The 8,655-nt window shown below is 34.8% G+C and overlaps 1 protein-coding gene across 3 annotated transcripts in view; it reads right to left on the bottom strand.

The window, feature by feature from the left end:
- Nucleotides 1-6,627: 6,627 nt before the first annotated feature.
- The window catches only part of pmfbp1 (polyamine modulated factor 1 binding protein 1), a 188,200-nt gene continuing 186,172 nt past the window's right edge, over nucleotides 6,628-8,655 (bottom strand). For all 3 annotated transcript variants that reach the window (XM_026268380.1, XM_026268382.1, XM_026268381.1), the window contains one exon: nucleotides 6,628-7,407. The gene's annotated coding sequence lies outside the window, so the exon portion shown is untranslated. The remainder of the gene's footprint in view (nucleotides 7,408-8,655) is intronic.

Below are 8,655 nucleotides of genomic sequence, written 5' to 3'. Positions count from 1 at the left end.
AGTGGATCCTCTGCAGTGAATGGGTGCCATCATAATGAGAGTCCAGACAGCTGATAAAAACAACTCACACGACTCCAGTCCATAAATTAACATCTTGTGACGTAAGAAGCTGTTTGCAAGAAACAAATTAATCATTAAAGTGTTTCAAAGTGTCAGTTCTGGTCAAAACGCCTGGCCATATTCCATAACAGTGAAAGATCCACCCCTTGTTGTCCTCTCAAATCCACAAACATTTAAAAAAAATGTTTTAACTCTTCTGGACTGTTTTGAACTAATAAACAGTCTAAATAATTCTCTCGATTCAGATGGTTTGACTTTTTCGATGGATTGTTTCTTACAAACTCTACCTTCCACTTCACGAGTCACGTGGGTTACTGTGATGTTTTTATCAGCTCTCATTCTGACGGCACCCATTCACTGCAGAGGATCCAGCAGTGACCAAGTGATGCAATGCTAAATTTCCCCAAATCTGTTCTGACCATGAAACAAAACTCATCTGCGTGGTCTTTGAGTGAGTAGCCTACATTCTATTACACATCACAAATTATTCTACTGTTCCACAGTCTCTATGATTTAGAAAAATCATTATTTAGTCATAAAATACTGGTAATCATGCAACACAAAGTATGAAAATGTAAGTGTTGCTAATTTCAGAGGTGGAAATCGGAAAGGGAATAAAGTAAGTATTTGCAATATTTAACAACCAGTGACTCCCGAACCCAGTATATGGCACATTTTGGATGGCTCCCTGATTTAAAACACATGATCCATATCATCAGCTTCTTGTTAACTCCAAGACGGATGGAGGGCCACACTTCTGCAGTCTTGAGCTTCAACCCTAATTAAACACACACGAGAGCTGTCTGCTGAGGGTCGTCAGGATTACTTCGGTTACAGACAGGAGCGTTGGAGTTAAACTCCTACAGGAGCAGCTTTTGACACTTCCCTGGGTGTCACAATCCAAAATGAGCAATGCTGGGAAACTTCAGGACCAACACAGAACTACTTCAAATGATAAGTTTTGTTCATTGTTCAGATTCTTACCTGCAGATGCAATCGAGTAAGAACAGCTCATAACTTTTTTCTTCACTTTTCCTTCGGCCAGTGAAAACCCTGACGCCTGGAGGACTGATCTGGACACAGCAGTGGACCAGAGCCTCATGAACATGGTTTCAGAAGATTTACTGCTACACTTTGATCAAAAATTCATTTCAAGTGTCATAAGTCATTTTACTGTTAATTGGTGCTTTTTTGTTTCTTTCCAATTCCAGCTGATATTGCAGAGTTCAGTAAAATACCTGGTGAGCTCAAAGAGAAGCCGAAAGATCAACTCTGTATCACTATTAGCGTGATCTCACCAGACAGACATCCCAGAATTCAATTATTCACCACAGCCAGAGGACATTTAATCAGACATCCATCAGCCTGAGGTGAGGCAATACACTCTGATTATAATTATGATTGATGACCCTCCTTCACCGAGTGTTTGTTTTCTTCATCTTGCAAGGCATTTTCATGAACATCATGAGGGTGTAGTAGGTTACATGTTACATGATGCTAAGTGATTACCTGCGGTCTGATGATAAAGACATGACAAGATGGCAAAACCATTTTCAGACCCTGGTCAGTTCTGAGGTTTTGAGCTATTTGGCTAACATAACTGGACTTCTTTCAGACTAGTGCAAAAAAAAAAAAAAACCCAACAAATACACATTTAAGAGTTTAGTACACTTTATATATTTGCATCTATACATTTTAATTACAATGCATATCGTTACAGGCTGTTTTCTAAAAACTAATCTTTTTCTCCTGCACTGTGCTTTAAATCGATGGACGATTTTCTTTGCAGTTTCAAGAAAAAAAAGAAGAAAAAAAAAAAAAGAAAAACATTCTTAACTTTTTTTGCAGAAACAAAACATCCTCAGAATTGTGTCACGTAAGCTCTGGAGAGAAAGTTTATATATTGCAGTTTGAACATTTTATTTTCTCATAACCGATATTATATCTCACAGTTTTACTTTATTTCTCACAATTCTGATTTAATTATGAGATATAAACTCAGAACTGCAAGAATTATGAAAAACAAAAAAAGTCAGAACCGCAAAATATAAACTAAATTGAGATATGCATTTGCAATTACAAGAAAAAGTCAGTTGTCAGATAAAAAGCCACACATTTTTATCTTATTTATTTTTATTTGTTTCACAACTTACTTGAGGAAAAAGTCAGAATTGCGAGAAGTACATTTGGAAATGCGAGTAAATTAGTCCTGGATTCTGAGGTTTATTTCTCATATCTCTGAATTCACATCTATTTCTGATTTATGGAGCGATAAAAAGAGGTATTAATATGAATCAAGAATTTTGAACCTGGCTTTATACACTGTTCACATTTCTGTCCTCAGAATGTATGCAGATGTGTCCATATATAATTAAATAAAGCTCCATTTGCATATTAAAAAAATATTTCAGAAAACTTTTAAAACAAAACAGGAAATGATGGTCTGGATCTGTTAGTTAAATGTTTTACCCTTATTCCCCTGAAGAGTTTTTAGTGTTTTTAGCCATATGAAGTAATAGACAGACCACTATAGACGATATATCCCCTGAACTCCTCCCTCTAATAATGGTCTTGGGGAGAAGCCCCCCTCAGCCCTCTTTAATGAGGCACATCTCTGATATTGGCTGACATTTGAAGATCCTCTTCCTGAATGGCAGTGCCTGCAGTCATCTTTCCAAGAGATTTCAGCTGAAGGTCTTGGTGATGATGGAGGGAGTTATAATGGCCTTGATGTCCGTGTGAATAGGAGCCGGTGGCTTAAGAGTAAAACCTCACCTCACAGATGAGCTCGGGGATCCCAAGATGCTTTGGGTCTTGAAGCTTGTTCATTTTATCCCTCCCGCTCCGCTCTCAGATTTAGGGTGACTAAAGAGGGAGGGATCATGTCATGTATTTGTCATTGACAACAAAGAGAAAAGCAATAAAGAGTGAGTCTCCATTCAGATTTCAATGGTAACGGACTGCACTACTGTCAATATAACCTTTTCTACATTTTAATGCATGAGCCACGACTTGAAGTGTGAATGTTTTTGGGATGATACTAAAAGGTCTTTTGCTTTTTTATGAATGAAAAAAGGCAAGTGGAAGATTGGTTACAATAGTTGTGTGTATATACATATATATATATATATATATATATATATTGCCTCTGAATAAAACATATTTTTTATTTTCCTCTGAGTATGAGCTCAATATTGTACACCATATGGATATGTAGCATTTTAAAATATATTTTGTCTACGTTCAATAAACCGTCCCATTTAAAATAAATCATTTCTGATATCACAGCTCTGCCAGTGTCATGTTTTATACAATAAATGTGAATGTGTCTTTGTTTTAGGCCACTTTGTCTATTTTGTCTACTCTGTATTGGTGTTTTGTTCTTGAATGATTCAGTGACTCACTCAGAGTTCACTTGTTGTAGCTACTGTATGTAAATTCCTCACTACTGACATGCTGTCCAAAAAGACATAAGTAGGTACATATTTAGGAGAATTACTTACCTTATGATCGTTAAAATGTATGCTATATAATTTAGTTTTACTTGGTAATTTGTCCGTTGACGTGAACTGAAGAATCTCGGCGGAAAGAGGTCATCCAGGTAGTTTTCACCAACATTTAGTGTTTTACAAATACTATGAATTTGGAGATACTACTACTTTTATTTAGGATACTGTTTTCATTCACTACAAAACAGGGAAATATACAAATTTGGATGCAACCACAATCTGTCTGAACAATCACAGTGGAAAAAAAAATGGTGTAGGATTTACCTTGATACAATTTTAACTCCAATAGACAATTTGCTAGTAAAGTTCACAAATATTACAAAGAAATGGTAACACGCTAAATTTAAGTTAAAGTAGAAAGACTGAAATAATATTTTCTTGTTAAATGTACTCCAGTAGTCTTTTTTTTATTTGAAAAAATATTTTTTTATATATATACAGTTTTTTGGAAGCCCATTTCCACTACTGAATAATAATAAATAAAAAAAAATCACACAATTCTGATGTTTTTTCCCTCATAATTACATGATACAAATGATACTAAGAAAGTCAGAACTGCGCAAAAAAAAATTTGAACTGTGAGAATCGCAATAGTGAGAAAAAGTTTATATCTCACAATTTTTACTTTATATCTTGCGATTCTGTTTATAATTTGTAATTGCGAGTTTATATCTCACAATTCTTTTGCATTCCGTGGATGAAAAGGCTTCCATAATTTCCCTATGAGTGGAACGATAAATTAAATAAATAAAATAAACAATTATTACTGTTGACAAATCATACATTGCATAAAATAGTGTTTAAATCAGGATATTATTAATAAAGCACTTTCATCTATTTTTTTAAAATGTTGCTTGTTACCCAATTTTAACAATCACAAATAATTTGTCTATTATCACATGCATAAAGTTGCTTTATTGCCTTTCTTGGAACACAACCCACTCATAGATGAGCTTGAAAATGAGATGTGCCAAGATCAACAGCACTACACAAATGCATATGACTCACTTATTATTTACACCATTGTTCACAGCCTTTCCTCATTATTTAACATAATCACAACCTTGTTTTGCATGTGATTATGGTTGCGTAGCTTCAGGGCACCATTGGGTTTGAGAAGTCGGTTTCACTTGGATTGGCCTTAAACAGTGCTCTGGGAAAATCTCTGGGAGTATTAATAACAATTATTGGCATCCTTTTTTTTTTTTTTTCAACAGGCACCTTAAGTGTTGGATATCGACTGTTGTCTATTGATTTCACAGTTTGTCACTTGGGGTTCAACTCTCATTGACTCAGAACACTTCAAACAAGCCCTCAATCACCGACACGCTCTCCACATGCACATCAGAGCAGCAGCAGAGGATTTTATTATAAATAGCATCGTTATTTAAAATAGAAAAATTAAAAGCATGCACTTGACATGTAAGGAGTCATCCACTGAAATGGTTTCATTTAATCCTGACTAGTTAAGAAAGCTGCCAAATACAAACATGCATCAGATTTATTGACTGATTTGTGTTTCACATGATGATGTGAATAAGGCATGACATTATTTAATCATTTAAAAGTGCTATTTATGTTGTAATGCGTATTAATGATACAACATCACTGAAATCTTTTCCTTTAACGTATAATCCATTAAAATGTTAGGTATCAGTCATATGAGGCATTATTACATGATTGATTAATATACAAATAATGCAAGCATTACCTTCAACTTTTTTAAACCACAAACTATGACAGAAGCAGCATTGAAACTTTACTTGCCAGTAGAATTCACACTCTCATTCATCTCTGTAAACTAGAAATGTAACCAGGCACTTCACAGTAGAATGTTCATTAAAATGAAGTATTGCACTTCAACAAATTTGATTTGAAAGACAAAAATAAATCAGCAGCTGATGTCTGTATATAAATGAACACGAGGGGCATCAGATACTTAGTTACTTATGACTTGACAATGCGAGTCGGTGATGTATATGCGAATTATGTACCTGATGATTTTGGAATAAATTACTTAAAATCACTGTGCAGAAAAACAGAAAGCACAGGCTTTTGTATCAGGTTATTCATCTGAAACGCTAAATGTAGAAGATTAGAACATAGTGAAATTACAAAGGAAACTCTAGCTAAGTGTGAAGCAGCTAGAAAGTTGACAAATATTGACATTAATAAACAAGAAAATTATGTAATGTAACTCAATCCGAGCAGCTGAGTCCTTAGCCATCTTCAAGAATCGGCTTCAAACACATCTCTTCCATCTTTATTTCACCCTCTAACTTTAACACTCACTATTCTAATTCTATTCTTAAAAAAATCTAACTACCTTTCTAATCTTTTTGTATTCGGTTTTCTTTTCATTTATTATGCAATTATGTGTATGTGTGTGTGTGTATATATATATGTATATATATATATAAGACCTCTAACATAGCTTGCTCTATTCTTTTTCTATTCTATCTGTTTCTTTTTATTTATTATATTAGTTAAAATCCCATGCTACGTGTACTGTGTTAACCTAACTGAGACTTGTTATAGCACTTATATATCATTGCTCTTTTTGTTGTTTTTGATTGCTTCCACTGTCTTCATCTGTTAGTCGCTTCGGATAAAAGCATCTGCTAAATGAATAAATGTAATGTAATATAATGTGTAATGGACACTTTCTGCAGATGCAAACAGGACAAGTGCATTTTTGGTGTGTTTTTTTCTTAAATTAAAGTTTGGCTACATTTATGCGGTCTTTGTATTTAATGAAAAATTAATGAATGTCAATGTCTTAAAAAAGCAGAGTGCTATTTATCCCTCGTATTGTGCTAATATTCTGGATGTAATTGTTTTTACACACACACACACACACACAAAATAAAAATACGGTAAAAACTATTAAACTAAAAAAATTATTACTAAAATTAGTTAATAAAAAAAAAAAACTAAAAAAAATATATTTTTTTGCACAATACAAAAAAGTAAACGATTTTTAAAACGATCTTAAAACAACTATTTTTTTTAAAACATCAGTTATAATAACATTATAAACAGTATTTTTATTTTTTCCCCTACATTTTTAAGTTTAATTTTGTGTGTGTGTGCTTTTCTGAAGCTCAAACAGTAGGCCATGGCATTAACAACAAAAAGATCAAAAAAAAATTTGCATGAACTGATCATTTGCTGATTTTGGGTCTGTGCACCAGCCTTAAACCATGAAATTTATAGGTCAAAAATCTGAATCGTTATATACATTTTGCATGCACATTCTACAGTATTCACACATTTTTACAACCAGTATTTTTTACAACCAGGAACATAATGAGTCTCATTTTTTTTTTTTTTTACATTGATCACACTGTATTCTACTACTCCTTTCCTTTGTGCAAGCATAGAGATGTTTTGCTTTTGGATGATCATTCAGATGTTTAGTATTTTTTCAAGACTAACGAGCTTTCAGGAATGGAACAAACAAAACTGCATTCACATGCCTCTCAGCATACCTGGTATCTGAAGTACATGCACCATAACAAGACCATACTTTTTTACCATAATGCTGGTAATTTGCTAAATAGGAGACAGAAAGTAAATTGTATGACAGACAATTAAGTACGTTTGATGGACAGAAGTTGGCAAATTGATTTGATTGGCTATTTTGGACAATTATATGTCATGAGGTCATCATCTGATAATCACATTATTCTTGAACTCATCGAGTCAGTGTTGAAGAAAGGATCCAAGAGTTTGTTTGCAGTTCTATAGCCATCCACGTCGATCAGACACTGACTGGCACAGACTCGTGCTGCTGGTGGTCAGGAAGTGCTTTCTTCTTCCTCTGCCTCATTCTTCACTGAAAGAACAAAAAAACATGCAATTTTATTTACAGCCACCTCATAAACAAGACCATTACTGCTTCAATGGGCTCCTCCAATTAACCAAACAACCATTATTTCCAGACACGTTCATCATGATTACACTCTCACTCATGATACTGGCAGATAAATATTCTACTCTAGCTGCATCTCTCTCTTTCTCTCTTTCTACCTCTGCTTTTGATTTCTGAGAGCAGGTCTGACCACTGTTGTGTGGAAGATGAAAGGTCAAAGGCTACATATGAAGATACATATAATATAATGAGGACTCTCATTTTTGAACAGTTCATCAAGGTTTTTAGTCAAGCCTTATGGTCTCTGTGGAAAACAAATCCAGCTTATTAGCTAAATATGTATCTCCTTTTTTTCACACCATGTCTCTGTTGCCGCATGCAAATTTCACCCTTTATTTAAGGAGAAATTCACTGTCTGCTTCAGACAGCTTAGCATACACAATGGGCTCATCGGCGACTTCAGCGGCATGGCTAATGCGAGACCTTTTGCGCTGCTTAATTCTGGAAGGATAAACAGGCTCGCGCATGCAAAATTATTCAAACCCAGATAATTAACCGGGGAAACAATCAGCTGTATGAATAATAATCCGCAGTGGTAGACATTAGAACTTTTGAGCATGAGAATAAGATGGACGTGGGTAGCTTGGGCATGAGCTTATCAAGTAAAGCTCGGTAAATGTACCCTGAATGAAATGAGTCAATCATTTTAATGTGCGAGAGAAGCCCTGAGGAGAACAAATAAGCAATCACTACATCATGCAGGGCGAGCAAATGAACCTGCTGCACAATTAGGCAGGGTCACATTCGGCGAGGGCTGCGAGCACGCCATGTGCTAATGAGCTCTGTGCGTGTCAGGGAAAGGGGGATGGAGGGAGAGAGAGAGAGAGACAGTTGCCACCTGAATAAAAAGCCTACAACCACAGCACTTACGGAGGAATAGATAGCGCTTCATTAAGGACACTTTCACACTACAGCTTTTGGTGCCATTTGACTTCAGAGTTTGGTTCATTTTCTTATAAACAGCAACTGAGTTCTCTTCAAAAGATGGTCTGGGGTGCAATTTATTTGAACATTTGGACCAAACCTTTATCATACGATTAATCGCGATTAATTGCATCCAAAATAAAGGTTTTTGTTTGCATAATATATGTTTGATAACTTATTTATTATCTATTAGTATTTATGTGTTTATAAATACACAAACATAGAGTA

Source organism: Carassius auratus, chromosome 7 (assembly GCF_003368295.1).
Source record: "Carassius auratus strain Wakin chromosome 7, ASM336829v1, whole genome shotgun sequence".
Taxonomy (NCBI): Eukaryota; Metazoa; Chordata; class Actinopteri; order Cypriniformes; family Cyprinidae; genus Carassius; species Carassius auratus.
This window is presented reverse-complemented; position numbering and strand designations above follow the sequence as displayed.